At 42.4% G+C, this 25,950-nt stretch overlaps 1 protein-coding gene and 1 long non-coding RNA gene across 2 annotated transcripts in view; one reads left to right on the top strand and one right to left on the bottom strand.

The window, feature by feature from the left end:
- The window catches only part of F2R (coagulation factor II thrombin receptor), a 220,770-nt gene that overhangs the window by 119,256 nt on the left and 75,564 nt on the right, over positions 1-25,950 (top strand). The window lies entirely within an intron of this gene.
- LOC144819429 (uncharacterized) lies at positions 5,321-22,976 on the bottom strand. Its single transcript, XR_013607362.1, has 3 exons — positions 21,787-22,976; positions 5,620-9,420; positions 5,321-5,580 (listed from the first exon to the last, which is right to left on the bottom strand). It is a non-coding gene; the product is annotated as an uncharacterized LOC144819429 (long non-coding RNA).

Genomic DNA, 25,950 nt, shown 5'->3' with positions numbered 1-25,950 from the left:
CATTCCTTATTTGGTTCAGGAAATCCTTGGTGTCCCGTACATATGAGGGTAGTGTTAATACCAAGGGAAATAGGAACTTGTCTATAAACCGGGACATATTTTCGGTAAGACTGCCAATCGATGAGACGATCGGACGGCCTGGAGGAAGTAGACTGTCCTTATGTAGCTTTGGCAGATGGTAGAATGTTGGTGTGAGGGGTTGGGTTGTCCGGAGGAAGAGAAATTCATCCTTACTGAGCATATTGCAATTATGCCATTTCCCTATCAGTTTATCATAACTCCGGATACTTTCCAAATATACATCGTTGGTGCATTTGACGTAAAACTTGGTGTCAGAAAGTTGGCGTAGTGCTTCAAATCTGTAGTATTCTCTGGTGAGAAGTACAACATTACCCCCTTTGTCCGAAGGTTTGATGATGATTTTTTCATCCTTCATAAGATCTTGTAGGGCCGTTTTTTGTTGCTCTGTAATGTTGTACTTTATAGGATGGTTTGCTTTTCTATACTGCATGAGTTCTTGGGTCATGGCTTCTGAAAAAGCGTCAATCGCATCCCAGGGCATCTGTGGGATAAATGTTGATGGGGGTTTGTATCCACTCTCTTCACGATCTTGTTCGATACCCAAAGCAAGAGCTCTTTGTCCAATATTCAGGGATCCAGATGAATCCTGTATATGGTCTTCTTCACGCAGCTCCTCAAGGGTTTCAAGAGCTTCAATTTCTCTGCCCACAAGGGCATCCGTTGCTGTTGCTCTAGTTCCTATCCCTCCCCTTTCTTTTAGGTGGGGCCGTAGTTTGAAGTATTTATGCAACTTCAGCTTGCGTGTGAATCTGAAGAGGTCTATTCTTGTTTGGGTATATTCAAGTGGGGTGCTGGGGCAGAAGGTCAGTCCGAGGCTGAGTAGATTAATTTCTATATCAGTTAAAGTTCTTTCAGTCAGATTGACCACCGTTCGGTTTTGACTGGTGGTTTCTGCAGCCTGAATCACTTTTTGTTGCCTCGTGTCCGGTTGCCCCAGTTGTTGGGCTTGACTCTGCCTCTCCCCTTGCCGCCGTCGTTTGCCGCCGCCTCCCCTCCTTGTCCGCCTTGTTTTTTTGTTTTCTGTGATTGTTCTGCCATGTCCGGTGGTTTTGTCTTGCCGCCTCTTAGCCAGGTCCCCTTGATAACATCGTATTCCTGGTGAAAGGGGTCTTCTCGCTGTCATTTGGCTCCGTTGATCGTGGTTTCTGCCGTGTTTTGGCTGGCACCCTTATATTCTGTTGCTCATCCCCGGATTCGTTCTCCGTCATATCGGATTCAGACGTGGGGATTTCGGGTGTTGAGGTAGTTCTGGATTGCAGTGCTTGACGCGAGGCATCGTATTTCTTTGCATATGTTAGAATGAGCCCCTGCTGATAGTCATCCTCCTCTCTTTCGTACTTCTCTTGTTTCCTAGTACGTATTTTTTGTTCGTATTTGGTGAGGCGTGCTTTCATGTCAGTCTTAAGCTGAAGCACTAACTCTTTGTCAGATTCCTCCTCAAGTTTCTCTTCTAAGTTTTTTATTTCCTCCAACGCCTTCTCACGATCACTCCAAGCATACTTGATTAGTATCTTGAGGGTCCCTTCCGTGTACGCAGCTGTATGTGATTCCCAGTCTGTGAGCAGCTGGGGGTCAGGGTTCTCGTATGATGGTACGGTATGAACCCTTAACCCCCGTGGTACTCTCTTCACCTCAACATAGCTGGTGAGGCTTGTGGCTTCCCACCATTTGCGTGTCTCGCGTTCATGCAGCCTTTCCAGCTTAACCATCATCTCTTTTATTTTCACATTTTGTGGATCTGCTACTGGCACATCTTCATTGGTCCTCTCACGTCTTTCACGTTGTCTGAACATGTCTTTTGCCGCCGTGCGGCGTTCCGTTTCTGAGAACATGGTCCCGGTCTTCAACTGCGCTTCTTGCTAAAATGTAGTGCATGCGCGATAGTTTGTAGGCTTTGCTTGCGGTGACTGTGTGAAAAGGGTTGCCCCCCTGACGCTCTGCCTAGATGTCCGCTCCCTCATACGAAATTCACACGAGTAGGCAGGGAAGATTAAGTCAAACGACGATCCGCTTACCCGTCTCAGTGTTCCGATTGACTCCAATGGGGAACCCACGGCTCACCGGTGTCCTCCAGGAATCGGCTCGTACTGTCCGAGGTGGGGGTGGATCAATCCGTAATAGACCCTCCTGCTGGCGGTTAGGCGGTGCACAGAAAACAAATGAGTTCGCCGCTCCTTTCCTTCGAAAATCATGTGCACTCGTGAGCGGGTGCTGTCGGCGGCTCGAAGAACGCCGCGAAACACTGCGCTCGTCACAATCCTGAAATCCCAAGGAAGAGATGACAGCACTCGGGGGGTACCTTTGATCACACAGTAGTTTATTCAACTACAAGCTTGCCACAGACGCGTTTCGGCACTTGGCCTTCGTCAGTGTGTGTGTTTACACACGTATAACCGGTACATTTAATACTGATGACAAAGTACAACGGTTACACCTCTCAGTCGACATCGACAGAGGACTACAGCTCTCCCAACAAGCGCCATCTTGTAATGGTAAAATATACATACATTATTGAATACTCATAATAAGTGTTCTCAACGTAATCATACCTACAGATAGGTGAATATGCACGGATGGGAGGTATCTTATACAGTTCAAGTGACTTGTTGTACATTATTTAATATAGCCGTGGATCGGCAATGGTCCTCTAAAACACAGAGAGGGGACTCTATATACAACCTATTGTACAGAATTATATACACTAAGAAATTAAACGTGAACATATCATACATAGTGCAAAGAGTGTGAGGTACCAAAGAAACCGAGAAGATATACCAGTGGTAAGTTGTAATCTAGTTAATGTTAATGTAACATATAACATAGGAATCAAAGAGCCCTTTGAACCTATTAAAGTACCACTTATTTAGAACAATGTACGTGTATAAATATATAAAGTTATAAAGTGGAACTAATTCTCTGCATTAGTTAAATATATGTGTGCTAGAGAGGCAGTTTATCAATTCATCTTAATTAACCTCCCCTGTAACTGTACAGGGACATATAATATATATACACACAATGATATGTACAGTGATCCACAAAACTTCAGTGAAAGCAGAATACATTTAGATATAGAGACAGCAGTGTTCCTATTTGCCTAAGTGAAAGACCATTTCTTCCCCACTATTCATCCCTTTTGGCCACTTAGTAGAAAGCTCTATAATGTAGCGCGACTCAAGCCTGCGTAATCGTCGCAGGCGATCACCCCCTCTAGCGTTGTTTTTAATGGTATCAAGACCAAAATATTGGAGCTGGTTGTGATCCCTGTTGTGTGACAAATCACCGAAACGCGTCGACAAGCTTTTTTAAACTGTAGTAATTAATTGTTTTTGTGTACCTTGAAATTATGGTTTTTATAATAATTTGAATGTATTGGTATAAAATGTCCTTTCCTTAAAGTTTTTCATGATTTCATGTGATTATACTTTTGGTGTTTGGATTTTAATGTATTGTGAATGCAATTATATGAAAGTATCTGCTTTTTAAGAAATCAAAATAAAAAAATATATATTTTGATACATTCATTGTTAGTTTTGGTTAGTAATACTACTTGGGGTTAACTGTTGTTTGAAAAAGCCAAAACAGACTTAAGTGTCAATCTAGAATTCTAACACTCAGAAAGGAATTTTCCCCTTTTTTTTGTTGCTTTATTTCCTGGTCCTTTCTGGGTTCAATAGGGAAAACTCTCCCCCTTTTTCATTCTATGTAAATTGTATACACACACAAGCGAAGGAGTGGAGCAGATTAATTCTAATCTGCTGGTGCAGGGTCACCACTCTTGCCACGGGTTATTATCAAGTAAGGAGGAATCGACACTAGAGCAAAGTCAAACCATAGGTCATTTATTTATCATTCATGAATGGGTCTCCATCTAACCAGCACCATGGAGATACTCAAAGAGAGAGCACGCTTGAACAATGGTTATATGGGTTTTTATAGGGAAGATCCAAGACCAGGAACGCCCAGAGGTAAATAGAGCTCTGGGAAAAACACACAAATGAGACAATCGGTAAGAATCAACAACCTTGATGCCTTGTGTAACTGTCGCACCCTGAAGCTGCATGACAAGATAGGCTATGTGAGCAAACTTTATCTAAGGCTTTACCAATGTTTACAATATTCATTAGTTCATAAATGTCGGTACACATAATCATTTCTTAATTTAATTCATGAACTTTAACTGGGGAGGGTTTAATACTACTACAGACGTTTATACAAGTGATGCATACCATAGGGGCACATTGAATGCAGCAGCAGCGAGAAAGATGGCTCCTATGATTACTATTCCCATTAATAACCCCAAATCGAGATAAGTCCCTGTAACCACTCAGACTAGAACCATGTTCTTTGGTCTTGATGTATTTCTGCAGCTATTTTATGTAACTTGGAAATGGCGTTGCAGACAGAAGGGGCGTGGTCAGGTATGAACACGCAAGAGCTACTACCGATGATTCGGCATGCTCCACCACGATCGGCGAGCACTACATTAAGCAACATTCTAATCTGAAGAGTTACAATCCTTGTAATTTGGAGCTCTTCTGTAATATTTCCTAGAGCCATTGCTGTCTGATTAGTAACTGCTTCTACTACTCAGGTTAGGTGTCTAATCTTTCTCCTATTTAGGGCTACACCAACAAAAAAAAAGTCCTAGATTAAAATCGTATTGCTGCAAAGCTGTATCAGTCTGATCTACTTCATCACTCTTTATAGACCTTTTGAATCTATTTAAAGAGATGCCATTAAACAACTTCTGGTCTTTGTGATAGGAGGCAGGTGCTAAGAACACAGGGGGAAGCAAAAAGGACACATAGCAAATCAAGGACCAACTGACGGGTAATTGGTAGTAACTCTTATTTACACAAATGAAGTAAGTGTTGTGGGAAGACCGAAAAGTGCTATTGTTCCAGTAATATTTAAAACAGTGGTACAGTTACTTTTTCCCACAGGAATACTGCCAATACTGCTCACACAAAGTTCTGCTTAGGCTCTAGTTACGGCGATAACAGGAGGCCCATTACCCCTAGCTGTTCGGGTGTTGGGGAAGACATATCTGGTGGAGGAATTTCCTCTGCGATATTCCTCCATTTCCCATACAGTTCCTTTGGCTTGGGGATCTCCTTCATCGGGGTAGCAGCCCCTGTTGAGCTGGGCATTGAGTCTACCCACATCAGCAAAGACCTTACGACTTATTTCAGTGGCCCACAATAATGCAAACCAAGCTCTATATGTACCATTATGTGAGAATGACAAGGGAATAAAAGGCGTTCCTCCCTTTGTCTGATCAGCTTGCATCATTCCACATATCCAACAGTTGGTAATGTTCGTAGCATTGTGGGTATGATGTAGCATTTGTACGAAAGTGTTATTGAGGTAAGATATCCGATCTGATGTTTCTGTTCATGGTAGGGATGGGAAAATAAAAATGTTCTTTGGGGCCAGTGGTAGGAACGGTCAATTGGGTTCGACCCAGAATCCTTTTCTCCATTGTCCAAAAAGCTGCTGCCAATATTCTCAATAGTATGATCAAAGTCACCATACAGTCTTGTCTTTGTTTTGCAACTGCAACTTAGATCCCAATTTCTACATTTCTCCTTCTCTGTATCGATACAATCACAGGTCAGAGAGAGATCCAGGCAACACTGAACACGCATCACAGCCTCCTCTGAACCTAGTTCAGCCGATTCTGTGATCCCACCATGCCGCAGCCGAACCGTTCCACTAATTGAAATCGATCCTCCGGTATCTCTGTCTGCTCCTTCCCTTCCTTGGTCGTAGATTGTACCTTGCTACTGAAGGTGTAGTTTTATCAGAAAACAAAGTATCTTCATTCAGAGGAGCAGCACTTTTCTGAGTTTGTAAGTTATCTTTTTTATCGTTTCTGCCTTCTGGCTGGAGAACAGTTGCTGGGTTTCTTTTGCAGTGGCTCCCATGTATCCAGTGACGTCTGTTGGTGATACGAACAGCAGTTCCGGTTGCCAGCAACACTTGCTCGACGTTTTTCCAACGAGGTTCCAGATTCTTAGAACGCTGGAAGTTTCTTAGGACCACAAACTCTCCAAGTTGGAGACTATGGCCCGGACCCTCTGATTTGTCTGGAATAGCTTCACACACCTGCTGATAAATCTGAAACAGTTTTTCAGTCAAGTTTCTAAGATAATCACTCACAACAGGTTGCTGTATTTCTTTAAGCATATTTGGCCTGGGAGGGTCCCCATAAATTCATAGGCCTACCAAAGACTATCTTATAGGGAGAAAGTCCAACCTTACTGTGTGGGATGGAACGAACAGATAATAACGCTAGAGGGCACAGCATCTGGCCATTTAAGGCCTGTTGTTGTTTGGATTTTAGCTAGCCTGGTGGCATTGTATCTTTCTACCAAACCCGCTGCCTGAGGATAATTAGCAGCATGAAACTTCTGTTTTACCCCCAAACCTTTCATTAGGTACACTATTATCTGGCCAGTAAAGTGGGGGCCATTGTCACTCCTTAAAATTCTACAAAGCCCAAAATGAGGGAAGAATTCTTATAACAGAATTTTAACTGTTGTCAAGGCTGTGTTGTCTTTGGTGGGTTAGGCTTACTGAAACAACAGACTACAACTAATATGTACTTTAGATTGTTACATTGCTCCAATTGGATGTAATCCATTTGAAGTGCTTCAAAGGGAACCTGAAGTAGAGAAAATCCACCAGTAGGGGTTGATACTCCCTTCTCAGGATTGTGCTGTAAACAGATCATACAATTTTTAACCAAATGTCCAGCCATTTTCCGAATAAATGAACTATCCCAGACTGGATCTAATTGGGAAATAATGTTCTTGGCACTAACGTGAGCAGGTCAATGAGCCATGGTTACGAAAGGCAATACATAGGCATAGGGCAATTTCCATTTTGACTCTTTTGATCTCCAACATACTTCATCATCTAACTCTCCTTGCTTTTGCCATTCTGCCCGTTATTGTTCAGTGGCTGATTGCTGTATATCCTTAATCTCTGTATACATATTTTCCCGTCTTTCAGCTTGGGATCGTAGTACATACATTTTACTTGCGAGTGCACTTGCAGTTTCTCGTGCAACTTTGTCAGCAAAAGCATTTCCTTGTCCCACTTTGTCTGTAACTTTCTTGCGGGCACTACATTTGATAATGGCTACTCTCCTTGGCAATGTCAAAGCATTAAGAAGACTATTTACCAATACACCATGTTGTATTTTAGAGCCATGGGAGGTTAGGAATCCCTGTTCCTTCCAGAGCTTGCCAAAGTTGTGTGCCACACCAAATGCATACTGACTATCTGTATAAATGTTTACTCTTAATCGCTGACTAAGTTCGTAAGCCCTCAAGAGCGCAATGAGTTCAGCTGCTTGGGCAGATTTTTGTGGCATACGGGCTGTTTCCACCACAGTCTGTAATGTAGTTATGGCATAGGATGCAGAGGTAGAGCCATCAGCTAGTCTTAAACAAGGACCATCTACCCATAGTTCTCCCTCCAGGTCTAACAAACGTGTATCCTTAGGATCTATTCTTCCCTTAGTTTGTTCTTCTGTGAGAAAAATACAGTCATGCAAATCATGAGCTTGTTCTGCTGGCAAAGGTAACCATGTAGCTGGGTTCTATGTCCAGCATCTCTTTAGTGTGATATGAGGTGCCAAAAGCGTGAGTCGTATCCTGTGAGTCTAGCGCTAGTCAAGTATTGTGTCTTAATCTGATTCAGGGGCGCATTCACAGAATGTGGTACCATGGCCATAAGCTTGTTACTCAATACTATTCCCTCAGAAGATTGCTGTATAGAAATAGCTGTGGCATCAACCGCTCGGAGACAACCTTGAAGTCCTCTGACCACTGGGTCTAATACAGGTGAGAAATAAGCACCGGGACGATGCTTATTACCATATGGCTGTGTCAAAACTTCTAATGCACATCCTTCTCTCTCATGTTCATAGAATATGAAAGGCTTTGCATAGTCTGGAGTGTCTAACACTGGAGCAGAACAAATGCATGAAGCTGCTGATGTGCTTGCTGATATTTAGATGTCCATGGTAGAGGAGAGGGAGTGTCTTTAGTAACAAGAGGCAAAAGAGGTTTGATGATAAGTGAAAAGATTGGGGATCCACTGTCTACAGTAGGAAGTAATTCCAATAAGTGCCCTGATTTCTTTTTGGGTACTCGGAATAGGAATTTTTAGGGTAGTTTGAATCCTGTCCTTCGTCAGAGTGCGACCTTCCTTAGACAAGTGGTGACCTAAATAAGTGTCCTCAGATTGACAATATTGTGCTTGTTCTTAGAGACTTTATGTCCCTTGACAGCAAGGTGATGTAAAAGAGAGAGTGGCCTCTTTACAATGCTCAACTGTGTCTGCAGCTAGCAAAATGTCATCGACATATTGCACTAGTGAAACTCCTGGTGGCAAAAAAAAGTTCATCCAACTGTTGCTTAAGGGCCTGACTCTAAATGCCAGGGCTTTCTGTATAGCCTAGTGGAGCCCTACTGTTTTCATGTATAGGAATAGAGAAAAAGGCATTTTTGAGGTTGTTAACAGAGAATACAGTTGCTGTAGGTGGGATTAATGTCAACAAAGTCGTAATATCAGAAACAACAGGATATTGAGGGATCACTATTTTGTTGACCTCTCTCAAATCGATCACAAATCTGTAAATCTTATCCCCTTTTCCATCACCCCGTTTTAGAATGGGGAGAATGGGGTTATTGCATACATTAGAGGAAACTTCCTCAACAACTCCTGTATGTATCATGTCGTCAATTATAGATATCAGTGCATCCTAGCCTTCTTTTGATATTTTATATTGTAGGACCCTTGATAAAGAAGCATCCTCTTGGACCTGTAAATGTACTGGGGAAATGTCCATTCTTCCCACATATGTGTCAGCAGTAGCACAAACACATGAAGGGACAGAATCCAGAACCGAACATAAAGAAAAATTATATTGTTTAGCAATGTCTTTTCCCCAAAAATAACACTTACTCCAGATGGGGAACAATGTATAGTAGCATGGAAATATTTCAAAAAATCAAGTCCCATCAGTTTATCTGGAGCATGAGGGGGAAGTAAAAAAGGGGTGGCAGTGATGAAATTCTCAACCTGCAAAGGTATTTTTTGGGACACAGGGCTAGGAGTTGGTGTTCCATCAAACCCCATCGATGTGATCATTTGGCCAGACAAGGGTGTCCCAGGGACCAGTTTCTGAGGTATCGCACTACGTGTTGCCCCTGTATCCACTAAAAATTTCTGATCATGCCCAAGTATGGTGGCTGTTATATAGGGCCCTGACTGATCTACAGGTATCTCAACTGGTCCTCCTTGTCCTAGGCAAAATGCGTTCTCACAGTTTTGTGATGTATTCCTATAGGTTCTGAATCGATCCCCCTATTCCTGACCCTATTCTGGTTAACAAACCAACAAGTTAACTAGCAGTCAGCCCATGAGGCAGCAAACCCCCATGATGCAGATACCGTTATCTGACAAAGCCACACTACGGCACAGGAACGTGTTATCTGATTAGGTCATAACGCTTGCGATCTAATTAGACAAGCGATATTCCTCCAGCCCCTGATAAGGCATACGAAGTTCTCATATCAAATCAAACCTATGACAACCTGGGAAAAACCCTGCGGCCATTGTTTTGATTTCACCGAGAACTTCAGCAAAAGAATGTGCTAACGACCAAGTCGTATGACATCCTTATTGACGTATCTATGTCCATCCTTACGTCAATCTCGGCACCTTAAAGGTATAAATATTACCGATATTGCGCTATGCAAACACACGCGGTGGTGACGAGACGGAGCAGCCATACTTGCCGAAGCCCAGAGCAGAGCAGACCCCGCTGGCGCAGCCCCGCCTTCCTGACGCGCTGAGAACGAGACGCGCTGCTTTCTCCTGCCGAGAAATCCAGCACCGGCGCTTCCGGGTAGCCCTCGCAGGCAGCCTGGAATATCGAGAGCAGAGAGAGAGATACCATCCCTCATTCATCCTAACTTCCAGGTACAGAACTGAATAACCCCTCACAGAGAATTCTTTAGTCAGTCACTTGGCAAAAACAAACTTAACTTAAACTGTAACTTTCTATTCCCGCCCACGCATCAGGCTTAGGTCAGGTACACGGGGTAGGCGTATTTAGAAACACCAGTTGAGTACGTTTAGTCAAATGTATATGTGTATGTAATATATTTTAATCATTTTAAACCTTCATATGGCTTAGAAACCATATCAATGTTTTTACAGTATTATTTTATACTTCTGCTTTTAATGTATGCACTTTACTTAACTATAAGTATTGCAATAATATCGATCCATTTCTCTTGTATGAGAAAAGAGACTGATCAATAAATAACATCTTTTATTGAACACGCCCGTCTCTTCCTTTTCTCTACAATCTGATGAGACTAAGAATGCACGTACTGACTGAGTAAAATAAATTGCCTTTTGTTCACACGACTCTCGAGATACACTCTTGATTAGGGGAGAGCAAAGTTGTCATGTTCTATGGTTGTCAGAAACTAAATCCCTTCTTGTCTAATCAGGGGAGTTAATTCTTTCCTGAACATTCGAGAAAGTTTCTAGTGAACTCTGAGCTAAGCTGGCAAACCCAAAACTTTAAGTCTAATATCGACAGTAGTAGACCTAGTTAACGTCTGGTCTAGGCCTATACTATTGAAGGTATTATTCCAATGCGCAGAGCCTATTGGGATGATAGGAACTACACTACATGGCGCCCAACGTGTTTGGAAAGGGCGATAAAACTAACGTAAGACATTTAGAGTAACTCAGTCGTGCTTTCTCACTCAGACCCCTTTTTTCCCATAATACTCCAAAGACGTCTGGAGTGGGTGAAAGGTCATATCCGCCAGACCTCGCAGGAGGGAACTCCTATGTATGGTTCTTGGTTTAGTCAACGTTGAAGGATACACTGTTCCAAAATATTGTGCATCTAATCTTTGTTTCCATAAGAAACCTGATCTGCAAACAAACAGAATAACCTTCCTGTCGGTAAAATGGACAGTGAAGATGAAAGAGAGGCAGTTAGAATAGCAACTGAACTCGCAGCAGCTGATGCTACTATGCAAGAAGCAGACCAGGATATAATACTCATCCCGGTCATCAAAAGGAAATCTATAACCTTAAAACTTATAGAAAATGGACTGACACCTAGAGGTGGCACAGTCATATTCGTAATTGAGGCACACGAATATCGGCAGACAGAGGTATTCTATTCATGGATACACTTTCCAGCAGCAAATGCTGTAACAAAGGTCTTCCACTATTACAAAACAGAGGAACCTCCTAATGAGTACACTCCTTTCGAGGAGGTGGAAGTACCACTCAAATTTCAAGAGCATTTGCTCTTATTTGATGGCGCCCTAAAACATAATAATCACATCACCAGGCTCGGTCCTTTAGGTAGACCAGGAGCAATGTGGCCGGTCCTAGCCGGATACACACCACATCCAGACATCGACGGGATGTCTGCAGCAGAGCTTTTAACACAGCTAAAACAACTAATAAAAGTACATAGACAATTAGTCCAGTATGTGATGCGGACTTCAACAATCCAACCAGCAATAAAAATTCCACAGCTGACCCCTCACCAGGGGAACACAAATAAAATTACACCACAGAACATACAGTCCTGCCTAGGTAAAGTACCGGCTAAACGGGAACAAATACCATTCTGGCTAGCGCAAAAAATCACCCAAATAGAGGCGGTGTTTCCAGACACCACCCCGCTAGAAAAACACCGGATTCTGACTATCTGTCTTCCAATGGGAATCGCACCACACATTGAGGACTGTGACACTTGGGGTACAGTCTTTGCTTCCATTTACACAAAAACGCACAGTGTTCCATCCATTTCGGTAATACCAGATGTGCTAAAACAAATTCAAGACGAATATGGTCCAGAACCCGCTTTAACTCTTGGTATGAAATTACTAAAAGACTTCAAGCAGGTCTCGGCTATATTATTAGCCAACATAAAGGGAGAAGCAGCAAACGTGGCGATCCGCCAGAGGCTAAAAGAGACAGATATAGCAGACCAACCAGCCGAAATTGCCAGAATCATAGAAAAATCCTATGAGGAACTAGGTAGGGATAGTTTAGGTGGAATACCAGTAAAACCACAACTGATTGAAAGTCCTGAAAAAATATTTTTTAATAATAATTCAACATCACAGAAAAAGAACTGGGATGGAAACAAACAATCCAATCCTAAAGAAAAGAAATTCCAGTCCAGAGGAAGGTCTCCTAGGCGAAGAGAGAAATCTCCGAACCAAAGACACAGGTCACCTCAGAGTGACCCCTCTGGGAAAAGATATAACCTTAGAAATAGGGATAATATAAAGAAGCCTGATAGATATCAAGACATTGATACACGTCCCTCTCAATCTTTTCAGACTTCCTCGCAGAAATCGGAAAGAAGAGGACGATCAGAACAAAGAGAAGAGCACGCCAAGTCCAAAGACAAGGAACCTGCTCAGCTAAAAAAGAAATTACAATTTCCAAAAAAGAAGGTAGCCAGTATCAAGGTAGTTAACAATGCCGAGAATACTGAGGACACAACTGAAAAACGGAGAGTGGGCTCAGACAATGCTAGACAGCGCAGCAGAAGTGAGCATAGCTCGCAAAGTCCTTATGAATCATCTGGAGACAGTGGACACGAATGAATATCTTCAAGTGGAAACTCCAGACACCAGAGTTAGCAAACCTCACAAAATATACGAAATAACATTACGTATAGAGGGGGATAAGACTAGAAAAATAAGGGGACTATTTTGGGATAATCTCTCCAAGGGCTATGACATCCTTCTAGCTGAAAAAGACTGGCCACCAGAGTTTGTCAGGGAGTGCCCTCATGGCGAAGAAATAATTATGCCTGCCTTCTCAAATCATATCCCAATTCATAAAAAATACACACTTGCTAGAAAGTGGGCAGTTGCTCAAGCTCCTGCTTTATATAAAAATCACGTAGGATGGGATGAGGACTCTCCTCCTCACAAAATCCAGTTAAAATCACAACCTACTGCACCAAGGCAGTACCCAATTAATCAAGAAGCTAAAAAACAGGTAAAAGAAATACTAGATCAGCTAGAATACCAGGGGGTGATTGAAACTTGCACCTCACAAATGAACAACCCTTTGTTTCCGGTCTCCAAACCAGACAATTCATACCGTCTAGTTTTGGATTACCGACACCTTAACTCATGTTGCAAAACTTTTGCAGTGCAAAATTCGCATAGTGCTGCACTAATGAATAACATAGTGCGCAAAAAAATACAAAACAACATTAGACATCTCTAATGGATTCTTTTGTCAAAACATAGCACCAGAGAGCAGATATTTGTCTGCTTTCTCAATAAATGGCACTCAAAAACAATTTTGTCGGTTAGCCCAGGGGTACAAGAACAGCCCGGGAGTATTCTCAGCGAGAGTAACAGAATTACTACAAATATATGATGATGAAGCATTATCTTATGTCGACGACATATACTTAACAGATGATGACTTGGATACTCACTTGAAGAGAGTGAACACCATAATACTTGGGTTCGCAGCAGAGGGTTACAAATTCAACTTTAAAAAATCCAGAATTGCCCATCTGAAAGTCCTGTTCTTAGGATATGAATTATCAAGTGAAGGCAAAAGCCTGGCTGACAATTTTCTAGAAAAATGTGCCGTACTCCAAGCACCTAGAACACTAAAAAACTTACAGTCAATTCTAGGCTTCCTAAATTTCGGAAGAACATACATTGCAAATTACGCAGAAAGGGTCAAACCCCTTTATGATCTAATAAAACCAGATTTTAAAAGAACAAATTGGACTCAAACACACATAGAAATTTTGAGATCCTTACAAACAGACATGTTAATTAAAGCAAAATTAGAAACACGTGATAACACACGCAATCTTGTGATTCGAGTCATCCCAGGAAGATGCGGATTCACATACCTGACCTCTAATGAGGGAGAAAAGGTACCAATTGCATTCAAATCACACTTGTACACAGAAGCTGAACAGAAATTCAGCAACAAAGAAAAAATTGTTCATGCAGTTCAAACCGCAATAGCTAGAGAAAAAGATCAAGCTGACGGTAGACATATCACAGTCAGAACAGCAGAATCAGCCTTTGAGGCACTAACAACACCGTGTAATTTACCAACAACAACATTGGATCCGGAATGGATACAATGGGTGAATTCAATCACAACGGACAAAGTATACTATTACTTTGATCCAGAACTAGAAGAAATGGAAAATTTAGAATATGAAAGAACATTCCCTCTGCCAATCGACATTCTGCCTTTACGACATTACGCCTGTGTAATTTATACAGACGGACATGCTCAACCCCCCGTTTGGGGAGAACAAGCATACAACCCCACATGTGGGATTACAAAAGAAGTGTGGCGCAGAGGTAAACTAAGACCTCTATTAACAAAAACACACTCAGTAGAAACTAATTCAGAACAACAGACTGAAATAATGGCATTGAAAATGGCGCTAGATAATGCGGATCGCGAATTCCCGACACTTATAGTGTCTGATTCGTATTACTGCGTCAAATCATACAACAAGGATTTGCAGACATGGATTCAAAACGGTTACAAAGATGACACAGATGCAACAATAAAGCAGAAACTGCTTTGGGAACAAATAGCTCTTTTACAAAAAGAACTACCAAAGACTCACGTGACACACTCACTGAGTCATCAGCGTGATGGCGTTCACGTTGCAGGGAATTCATTGGCTGAAACAGCCACAGCGGCAGCCACTAAATCGGCTCCCGTAGTTCGAAAAAAGCGTACATTAAAATACATTGACGGTGAAACAATGCTGGCGGTGAAAACGTCATCAAAAGGCGACTGCTCAGCGCTACCGATCAACTATCCACTCAATTATACATACATAATCGATGCAAACTCCGTTCCTTGTGCTCGAATCCCTGGAGTGGGGGATAGAGTGATTCCAAACATGGACAGGAGAAACTTGTTAATCGCAGACGCACATATGGGCGAGGGTCTCAGACACCTCAAACTGAAAAGATTCTCTGGAAGAATTACAATCAAGGTATTGGTGGCCAGGCATGAGCCTGCACCACACCAAGTTTGTAAAAAACTGCCCAAACTGCAACAGAAATCGCAGTGGGGAGAGAAACAGTGTAATACCTCGTCGTTTCACTCCAGGAAAAATCACCAGTAAAAAGCAAGGCTTGCGATTAACATATACAGGCTAGTTCCCACTTATAATGTGGATCACCAGCACTCGGCTGACGTCTGTACTGTTATACAAAGATTTGCGAGTCTAAATGGCATATACGCTAAGAGCATGCTACGTTTGACCATTGTTTTCACTCTAGCCCTCCAGCCTGAGGGGAAACATGGCCAAATGAGCATAGCACAGCGGGAATCTTCTCACTTCCTTCCTGAGGGATACGGGATGGTGTAAAGAAAAAACCAAGGCATAAAGCAATCTATAACGGAAAGGATATTAGGTTCGGGAGCTGGGTGGGTCAAACATCTAATAAGTGTCCAACGTAGTCTAAATAACTTGCCAAGAAATTCTCTGAAGGGATTCAGTCCGTACGAATTATTATTTGGAACTAGGATGTTGATCTCTGACCTTGATAGTCAGACTTCAGTGGTGAAAGAAAAAAGCTTTGATATCAAAGACCGTTTGGCTATTTTTCAGGACTTAAACAAAACAAGAAAAGACCTGAGCAACATAAAGTTGAAACAGCAGCCAACAACCACTGAAGAACCACCACCTGTCCCAGCAAGACCTGTCTGGATTCCAAAAGTCGGGGATCTAGTCAGGGAAAAGATCGCGGTAAAGAAGGAATTTGGGCCTTCTTACAGAAAAGCAGTTCCTGTCTTGTCTGTCAACGGGACAAGATCAGTTGTACTACCGCCCCTTGCTGGTAAAAAGGAGAACCGAGTTGTATCCATCGACCTGGTAAAACCACAATCATGTGGCCGATAACAAATAGTAGGCCAAGTGGACTCCCAATAAGTAGCAGAACACCAAGGTTTGCTACCAGTACAGAGGTCCTATCAAAGAGGCTAATCACATTCGAAACGCCTACAGAAGAACAACAAGGACTATGCAACAATGCAATGGAACTTAGACCTCTGAAAACCCAAATAAAAACATTTAGCAGAGACACACCAATCTATAATGAAGTACCAAGTGAAAATGCAAGAAACAGTAATCCTGAAACAATTGGAACAATTGACAGAACTGCATCCGGCTACTTCATAAACTTCGATGATTCCTCTGAAGGCTTCAGTGAATCAAAGACACAGCCATCATCAAAAACCTTTAAAGATAAAGCTAAAGAACTTTTGAAACAACTGAAAGAAACATATCTGATTTCTCCATGGATTGAATTTTGGGTGGGTTTTGGTGCATTTATCCTCATACTTTGGCTCATCATGATACTAACTTTGGGACGCTTCATTGAGGGAAAATATGCCAAAATGGACACAGCAAGTCAGAAAATCAACTTGATCCTCAAACCACACACATCTTCACACGTCGAGAAAAGAGAACTTTCTTCAGTCAACTTCACAGCCAATCCTATACCGGGTGGGGTAGCATGGGACAACACTGACTACGAAATCTATGGTCCGGTTGAAATCCTGAAATATCCACACCAAATTAAGATCTCATTGAGTGACTTTGTAAAACCAAACTCATTTGCTGATGATTGGGACTTCGAAAGCATTAATAATATGATGTCTGACTTAGTGATGTCTGCTAAATTTACCAAACATGATTATTTGCAGGGTTCTACAAATTATGATAGTATGTATTGCTACAACCACTATGGTAACCATTTTTTGCATAAATCTGCACAACCTAGAAATGTTTTAAATTATAATCAATGGGAACATTGTGCAACCCCTCCAAAAGGAAGCTCAAGAACCGTTTATGACAAATATTCATACTTTTCAGGTTTTAACACAAGTAATGCTGAAACATTTTATTTCAAATTGTCAAACAAGACAGGGACAAAGACCATGATAACAAACACAAAATTGATATATTCAGACTCATTCTTCGAACAAATGAATACTTTTGGTTTTGATTATTGGGACAAAAATGTTGAATTGAAAAGTGTTTGGGGTACAAAAGAATGGCAAGTACAGGGTATAGAATCTTTGTTTAGAGCCTGCATGATCCCAGAACAAATTATATTTTTAAATGACACTGTTCAACAAACCACCTGTCTTGGCCTAGCCAAAATCAAAGACTTAAATAAACCGTCTATTCCAAAGCCAACAATGAACAGCAATAGCTCTACAGATGAGGAGATAGACGTAAATTATGTATTAAACCAAAATAGAACACATCCAGATTGGAAACAGTGGTTGATCTGGCCCACAGATACTAATAACTGTCAAGACAGATTCCTGAACAAAACACAGGGGTTCAAAATGACCAGGCCAGACCCTAGATATTCCAAAAGACATCACCCAGGAATAATAACCACCTACAGTGTGGGCAAATTATGCCTTCAATGGCTACAAACTTCCACACTGGCAGAAATTAAGCAACACCTAACTTTACTTACTGATGGTGCTGACTTGCGTGATTTCATTATGGGACCGCGCAAACAGCGTCAAAAGCGTTTCATAGCAGCCTCTGTATATGCAGCATACAATGAGGCCTGGAAGGTTACTCAAATTGAAACAGCAGAGAGAATACGGGAAATTGACCGTATTAATTTGGAAAAATCACTTTCTGTAGTGGACAATGGGTTAATGACTCTGTCCTCCAGAATTTTTTCTTTGGACAGCATTGTGTCTTCAGCAATCAACATAATATCGCAGGACTTACTGTTGTTACAACAAGGTCAGTCTCAATTGCGTTCTATTGTACAGCTTGGCTGGACGTTACAAAATCTGCGTTCAGGCTATGTGCCTTGGCGTTTAATCAACACAACGTCACTATTCCAAATCTTTAACCTTACTGATAGACAAATCAGTATGGCACAAAAGGGTGCTGATTATACAATCCTGAGCATTGAGAAACTTGAGAGATTACCAGTGACAATGTCAGAACGACCTGTCAGTGAATGGATAATACACGGGATAATTAATATTCCAATTTCAACCTTCAGGTTTCAATACTGCCAAAAATATATACAGGCTGGCATGTACGAAAAATTGGGAAAGGGGTACATTAAAACAACATGGAACCTGCCCTATTCACATGCATGTGTCAGTAATAAAGGACAGAAAGTGTTTCTTAGTGGCAATAATTGTGCGATGTCAGTAAGCGGCACACTTCTGTGTAACGGAATTAGTTTGCATGGAGCCTGTGAAGGGAACTCAAATAACCTTTCATGTCACCAACTAGGCGCACCTGCAACAGAGATAGAACCATTCTTTCAAAGACTCTATAATGGGAGTTACATTCTAATTGTAGATCGCAGATGCTGTAGTCTTATGCCCGGGACTCCTTATCTCGTAACTACGACTGCGAAGGTCAAGTGCTGTGGACACTCATTGTTCCCCAGCTCCTTTCCAGACAGGGAGGCAAGGGCATGGCCCAACTTGAAAATTACTTCTATTCGAATAGATACTTTAAGCAGAATGAAAACAGTGCTTCTTCAGACGCCTACCAGGCTCACGTCATCAAAGGAAACGTATGATCTACAAGTCGCAAGGACGACTGCAGAGATACATTCATTGTTATCAACTAATTCCCCCATACATTTCGCAGAAATCCTGAATGAAATCTTAAATATTTCTGATACCACTGGGGTCTCAAAGGTATTTAAGACAGTATTTTCGATGGCATTAACACCATTCAAAGCCATACTGGGTATTTTTCCAGACTTCGTCCATTCGATTTTTGGCGGACTTCCCCTCATTTTAGGACTAATTGCAGGAATCCTCTTCCTAGTCCTTATTTTTCGTTATGGCAAACCATGTCACAGACAAAACACCTGCGACAAGGGAAGAAACAATCCTAGCCATTGGATACCGGGACCGGATAACAAAAATCCTGGGACTATCCCGGCTTAGAGACCTGAACATGACTTGGTTTCTATCATTTCGACCTATGTGGCAACGATGTGTTTTACCTGTATTAAGGTGCCTGCTATGCGGAGAAGAATGCGTGTTAGACACCTGTCTGACGCTACAATCGGATGCGCCAATGGATGCAGAAACATTGTTGAGTCCAATCAAGGCTCACGCTTTGTGCTGCCCTCAAAGGCTACCAATCCTGATGACGGCATTCGTGGAAGCTTCACCACTACGATTAAGGGGTAGTGAAGTTCAAGATGAAAGCAGCATCGATCAGGTACGACCTTCTGTCAGCAATCCAAATCAGAACGTCAATGGAGACAATCATGCGCACGAATGCATGGTTACACCTTTTTCCGAGTTAGTGGAACTCTCCCAGGAAGCTGTTGACAGCTTTTTCGAAAGCCTAAATGATATGATGTTCTCACCAGAGCAGAAATAGAGACTTTTGAGCAAGCTCGCACACGGCGTTCCAGACACCCTGAATTTGGGGTGTAGCACGGTTACAACAAATTTTTTACAACGCACTACCATTACATCGCAACTTTTACCACGCAAACCATTACAACGCAATGCGCTGGGGGGCGCTCTAGGATAGGGAATGTATTTAATATACTATCCAACACCTTCCCTGCTATCCACGGGGACTGGAGTTGGAATAGTAAATTAAATAATTCACTATCCAGCGCCTAAAAGCATTATGCGTTGTAATGGACTGCGTGGGAAAAACCGCGTTGTAAAGGCATGCGTGGGAAAAGCATGCGTTGTAGTGACACCAATCCGAATTTGGCCTTCAACTTTAATAATAAAGTCACATGAACAATTTTCCCTCCAGTTCACGGACAGCAATTTTTTCAGCAGCCCCAAAATATTTTGTATATTTTTCGGGACACTTATCTTCTGCTTAAAGTAAGAAACTATTCTTAAAGAACTAAGATTTCTATTTTTAGATAGCTTATAGATATTAGCTGCCCACTGGTATGTTCATAAATATTTTATTCTGTGATGGAATGGTCTCGAACCTTTTTTCTGTATTAAGAGCCATTTCATGTGTAAATTCTCATATACCATATAGCAATAATGTATACAAATGCGTAATTACTTTAGCATTATTCTACAGCTTGAGTGCATACAATACATGTGACTGCAATTTTTCCGTATATTTGAAAATTTCAAAATGCATTTATGTATTTTGGGGTGGTAAGGTATACACAATACCCTATAGTATGTTGTACTATGTTTTACTATGCCTAGATTAGTAAATATGTCCATAGTTAGCGTGGAGTGGGTGTGATGTATTCCTATAGGTTCTGAATCGATCCCCCTATCCCTATTCTGGTTAACAAACCAACAAGTTAACTAGCAGTCAGCCCATGAGGCAGCAAACCCCCATGTTGCAGATACCGTTATCTGACAAAGCCACACTACGGCACAGGAACGTGTTATCTGATTAGGTCATAACGCTTGCGATCTAATTAGACAAGCGATATTCCTCCAGCCCCTGATAAGGCATACGGAGTTCTCATAACAAATCAAACCTATGACAACCTGGGAAAAACCCTGCGGCCATTGTTTTGATTTCACCGAGAACTTCAGCAAAAGAATGTGCTAACGACCAAGTCGTATGACATCCTTATTGACGTATCTATGTCCATCCTTACGTCAATCTCGGCACCTTAAAGGTATAAATATTACCGATATTGCGCTATGCAAACACACGCGGTGGTGACGAGACAGAGCAGCCATACTTGCCGAAGCCCAGAGCAGAGCAGACCCCGCTGGCGCAGCCCCGCCTTCCTGACGCGCTGAGAACGAGACGCGCTGCTTTCTCCTGCCGAGAAATCCAGCACCGGCGCTTCCGGGTAGCCCTCGCAGGCAGCCTGGAATATCGAGAGCAGAGAGAGAGATACCATCCCTCATTCATCCTAACTTCCAGGTACAGAACTGAATAACCCCTCACAGAGAATTCTTTAGTCAGTCACTTGGCAAAAACACACTTAACTTAAACTGTAACTTTCTATTCCCGCCCACGCATCAGGCTTAGGTCAGGTACACGGGGTAGGCGTATTTAGAAACACCAGTTGAGTACGTTTAGTCAAATGTATATGTGTATGTAATATATTTTAATCATTTTAAACCTTCATATGGCTTAGAAACCATATCAATGTTTTTACAGTATTATTTTATACTTCTGCTTTTAATGTATGCACTTTACTTCACTATAAGTATTGCAATAATATCGATCCATTTCTCTTGTATGAGAAAAGAGACTGATCAATAAATAACATCTTTTATTGAACACGCCCGTCTCTTCCTTTTCTCTACAATCTGATGAGACTAAGAATGCACGTACTGACTGAGTAAAATAAATTGCCTTTTGTTCACACGACTCTCGAGATACACTCTTGATTAGGGGAGAGCAAAGTTGTCATGTTCTATGGTTGTCAGAAACTAAATCCCTTCTTGTCTAATCAGGGGAGTTAATTCTTTCCTGAACATTCGAGAAAGTTTCTAGTGAACTCTGAGCTAAGCTGGCAAACCCAAAACTTTAAGTCTAATATCGACAGTAGTAGACCTAGTTAACGTCTGGTCTAGGCCTATACTATTGAAGGTATTATTCCAATGCGCAGAGCCTATTGGGATGATAGGAACTACACTACAGTTTCCTCTGATTCCCAATCATCCATAGAATATTGATTATGTCGGTGATCAAAATAATTTCCTGACGTATTTCTCTCTGGAGCTTGAACATGCTGTGGCTGCTCTCAGGAGCTGAAGTCCATTGATTACTATTCACTTGTCCCCTTCCTCTCCCACCTGGAGCTAAAACAGGACATTCAGAATGCCAATGTCCTTTCTCTTTTCAATAAGCACACTGATCCAGCCCTAATGGAGTTTGTTTACACAGTGGCCATACTGGAGGCACTTGTCTATAAGTCTGACCATAATTTTGGCCTCGACCTTGGAGTCCACAGGCCTGAACCATCATAACCTTAGTATTAAATATTTTTTGTTTTCCTTCTTTTCGTTCTTGCTCAGTGGTAACCTGATTCTAGTAATACTGAGCCATATGCAATATAGCTATTGGAGTCACTGAAGCACATGTGCTCTTAGAATTCTTTAAGCAAACCGATATCTCAGAAAGCAAATTTCCCACAAATCTATCTACAAATAAATGTGCACCCGTAGTTGTAGATGTATCTTGCCCACTAAAATCATGAACACTTCCTCAAAGCCAATAAAGAAATCCGGGACTGCCTCTCCTTGTTTTTGTTTACAAGCAGTAAGGAGTGCCCAATCTATTTTTCCAGCTGGAACATCGTGTTTATGTAAGTAAGTATGTTACCAGGAAGATCCAGTATGAGCTGACTAGGTTTCTGACCAGGTTTCCGATCTCTGCTATTATGGCAGCCAAATGTCCTCCCAAATCAACAGCATGATCCTGTTTCCGGGTGATTCGCCACATATCTGGTGGCAGGATCTTACCAAAAACATATCAATATCCGCTAAATTCATGATACAAGAATCAATGGCTGCCTGTACATCATCATAAATCCTCTAGAATTTTTTCCGTATGTCTGGTAGGGAGGATTTTAAAGTGAGTTCATCCGTTCTTTTTCAGGGCGTATATATCCAATTATACAAAAAATGAGCTCTAGCATCAGCACTATTTGGGTCATCATTATCTACATTCCTTCTTCCAGGAATGAACTGTGGCGCAGCTTCCCTCATATGTCTTATTCGGAGAGAGTTCATCACGATATCCAATTATCGTTGCTATGGCAGCATTAACTCTACTCACAGGGAAGGCCCCTATCTGACATTGTCGATTAATAGCTCTAACTCTAACACATACAATTATGGGGGACCCTAGGACTAGTTTAATGACCGTACTCTGGATACGCGTCCTTCCAAACCTTTACAACAACAAAAGTACCAGAGGGTCAAAGTAGTAACAAGGAATGTTTAGATAGCGGCTGAGAATTAATACCACCGGCCAAATTCCAACACTTCCTAAAATAATAAGAGTAAGCCAAACAAGTGTATGGTCTTGAACACCCATCAGTCACCACTCGGAACCGCCCTTCATCATTTGGGGTTCCAGGGACCCACACAACAAATGACTGCCTGATGACAAACAGAAAAGGACCTAATAGATGATAAAGGGTCCCTCCTGTGGGCAGTGTGGGGTCACTTTTTCGTCAGAAGTGATTGGTTGTATATATAAATGAGTGGAGTGGCTCATGGGGTAACTAACTAAGGTGCAGTGCAGAAAAGCTGTGATAGCAAAAAAAGGGTGTAGTTAAAATGGGTTTAGGAAGCAGAAAACTATTTTAATCGGATATAGCTTCCAATGCCAAAATTAAAAATAGCACAGACAGAGGAAATTTATGAACTGTCTAGTAGTGGAACGTGGTCAACATGTTTCAGCAAATAACGGCCGTGTGGCCTTGCTTTCTTCAGGACCTTGTCAAGAACGACTACTGCTACTGCACACAAAAAGTGAATAAAATAAAAAGAAATAGTATTCCAGAAATAGTAAGTCAAATCAGATACTGGTATAAAAGTCACCTGGACCTCCTAGGTGTACTCTTCCGTATCTTCTTACAGATTCGGTTGTTCACCGATGTGTAAGATGTGCAGACCTCACCCCACCTGGCTGCGGCTCAGGACAAAAGTGAAGCACCGCTCTCTCCGTCGGTACTTCAACCCGGCATCTGTGCCGTCTGGGGAGGTTAATAGCTCTAACATCATCTGGGCCACTCTGTCCTGTAGTCATCTCCCATTGAACCACAAATTGATGAGAAAGCTTATTTATGAGACAAAGGAGATCGCCTTCAGAACAATCCTGTATCTGATCGATCATTTCTCATACCTCCATTTCTAGATCACTGAACCAATTTAATACCTTCAATCTTATTGCATCCTGACCAAACTGAGGCACAGTAGAGCGAAGAACTCGAGGGGTCAAACAGATACAGGAAGTACAGGATTATCAGTCATTTGAGATGCAGTGGCCTGAGGTGGAGGCGCAGAGTAAGGGGCAGTGCTCAATATCTGTCTGACCTACGCTACCTCCCTGTATATTTATTAGGCAAATATTAGAATTCATGCCTTGGTTCTAAATGTGGCAGTCGTGTTGGTAACCAAGGCAAAAGGAATTAGATTCCATCTCTTTAACCCTTCCTTGCATATGAGCACCATCCAAAATGTGTTTCTCTGAAGTAAGAATCAATATCGTCTTTTGAGCTAAAGAACGTTCTGGGTAGGGATGTTCTGGCTTTTATTAAAACAGGTATATTTCTATTGTATTTCTGGTGTATACCTATGATACAAAAGATGTCTGACTTGCTTATTTATTTATTTATTTATGTAGTTTATAGAGCGCACAGCTACCCCCGAAGGGGTGTCCCGGCGCTAGAACCAGAGCCTCGAGGGGAGAAGGGGGAAAAAAAGGAGGACAGAAGGAGGGATCATAGTCCGGAGAACAGCCAGGTTTTTAATCTGGCATGGAAGATGGATTCGGACGGGCAGAACCTGAGGTCGATTGGGAGGCAGTTCCACAATTTAGCAGAGATTACGCTGAACCCTCTGCCGCCCATTCTGGCACGTCGAAAGCGAGGAGAGGTCAAGAGGCGTAGATGGTTAGATCGCAATGATCTAACGGAGTGAGATATTAATGCACGCTTTTGAAGGTAAATGGGACCAAGGCCGTTGATTGCTCGAAAGGCGAGGATGAGAATCTTGAACTGGATGCGGCTAGCAATAGGGAGCCAATGTAGCTCCTTGCGATAGGCGGCGACTGACTGACGGTATGGGATGTTTCCAATCAGTCTAGCCGCCGCGTTCTGAACGATCTGGAGCCGATCGATCAGGTATTGAGGAGCGCCGGCGTACAGGCTGTTAGCGTAGTCCAAGTGAGAGGTGATGAGGGCCTGAGTGACCGTTCGGCGGGCGACCAAGGGGAGGTAGGGAAGGATCTTCTTGATCATGCGCAGCTTCATGAAGCAGGCAGAGGTGACCTTATTGACTTGTGCTTTGCATGACAGTGAATCGTCGAACTGGTATCCCAGGTTGCGTACAGAGTGCACTGGGATGGGTGCGGGGTCAAGTACTGTAGGCCACCATAGGGAGGGGGAGATAGGGTTTTTCTGGTTAAAAAACAGAACTTCTGTTTTATCAGAGTTAAGTCTTAAATGATTATTGGTCATCCAAACATTGATGTTGTCTAGACATTGGCGGAAGTTGGCAAACGTGGAGTCAGAGTAGTCTGTGAAGGAGAATATCAGCTGAGTGTCATCAGCGTACGAGACCACTCTGACTCCACAGGACTCCACCACTGCGGCCAGGGCAGCGAGATAGACGTTGAAAAACAGAGGGCTGAGGGCAGAGCCCTGCGGAACACCACACAGCAGGGGTTTACCCTCTAATTTAAATGGTCTCAGTAATAACCTCTGACTTCTGCCTGTGAGGAAGGATTCAATCCAGGTAAGAGCGATGCCGCTGATTCCGACTTGCTTGAGGCGGTTTAGGAGTATTTTGTGGGAGACCGTATCAAAAGCGGCAGATAGGTCGAGGAGGACCAACATGGCCTCCTCGCCTCTATCTACACACTCACGGATAGTTTCAGACACTTCCAATAGAGCCGTCTCAGTGCTGAAACCCGCTCTGAATCCAGACTGAGAATCGTGCAGTAAGGAGTTGTCCTCCAAATACTCTGTAAGTTGCAGTTGCACTGCCTTTTCCAGGATTTTAGCGGGTTTGGGGAGGAGGGAAATGGGGCGGTAGTTAGAGAATTGGGTAGGGTCGGCATCGGGC

This window comes from Lissotriton helveticus, chromosome 2_1 (assembly GCF_964261635.1).
Source record: "Lissotriton helveticus chromosome 2_1, aLisHel1.1, whole genome shotgun sequence".
In the NCBI taxonomy this organism is placed as follows: domain Eukaryota; kingdom Metazoa; phylum Chordata; class Amphibia; order Caudata; family Salamandridae; genus Lissotriton; species Lissotriton helveticus.
Note: the sequence above shows the minus strand (reverse complement) of the source record. Positions and strands in the feature narration are given on the sequence as shown.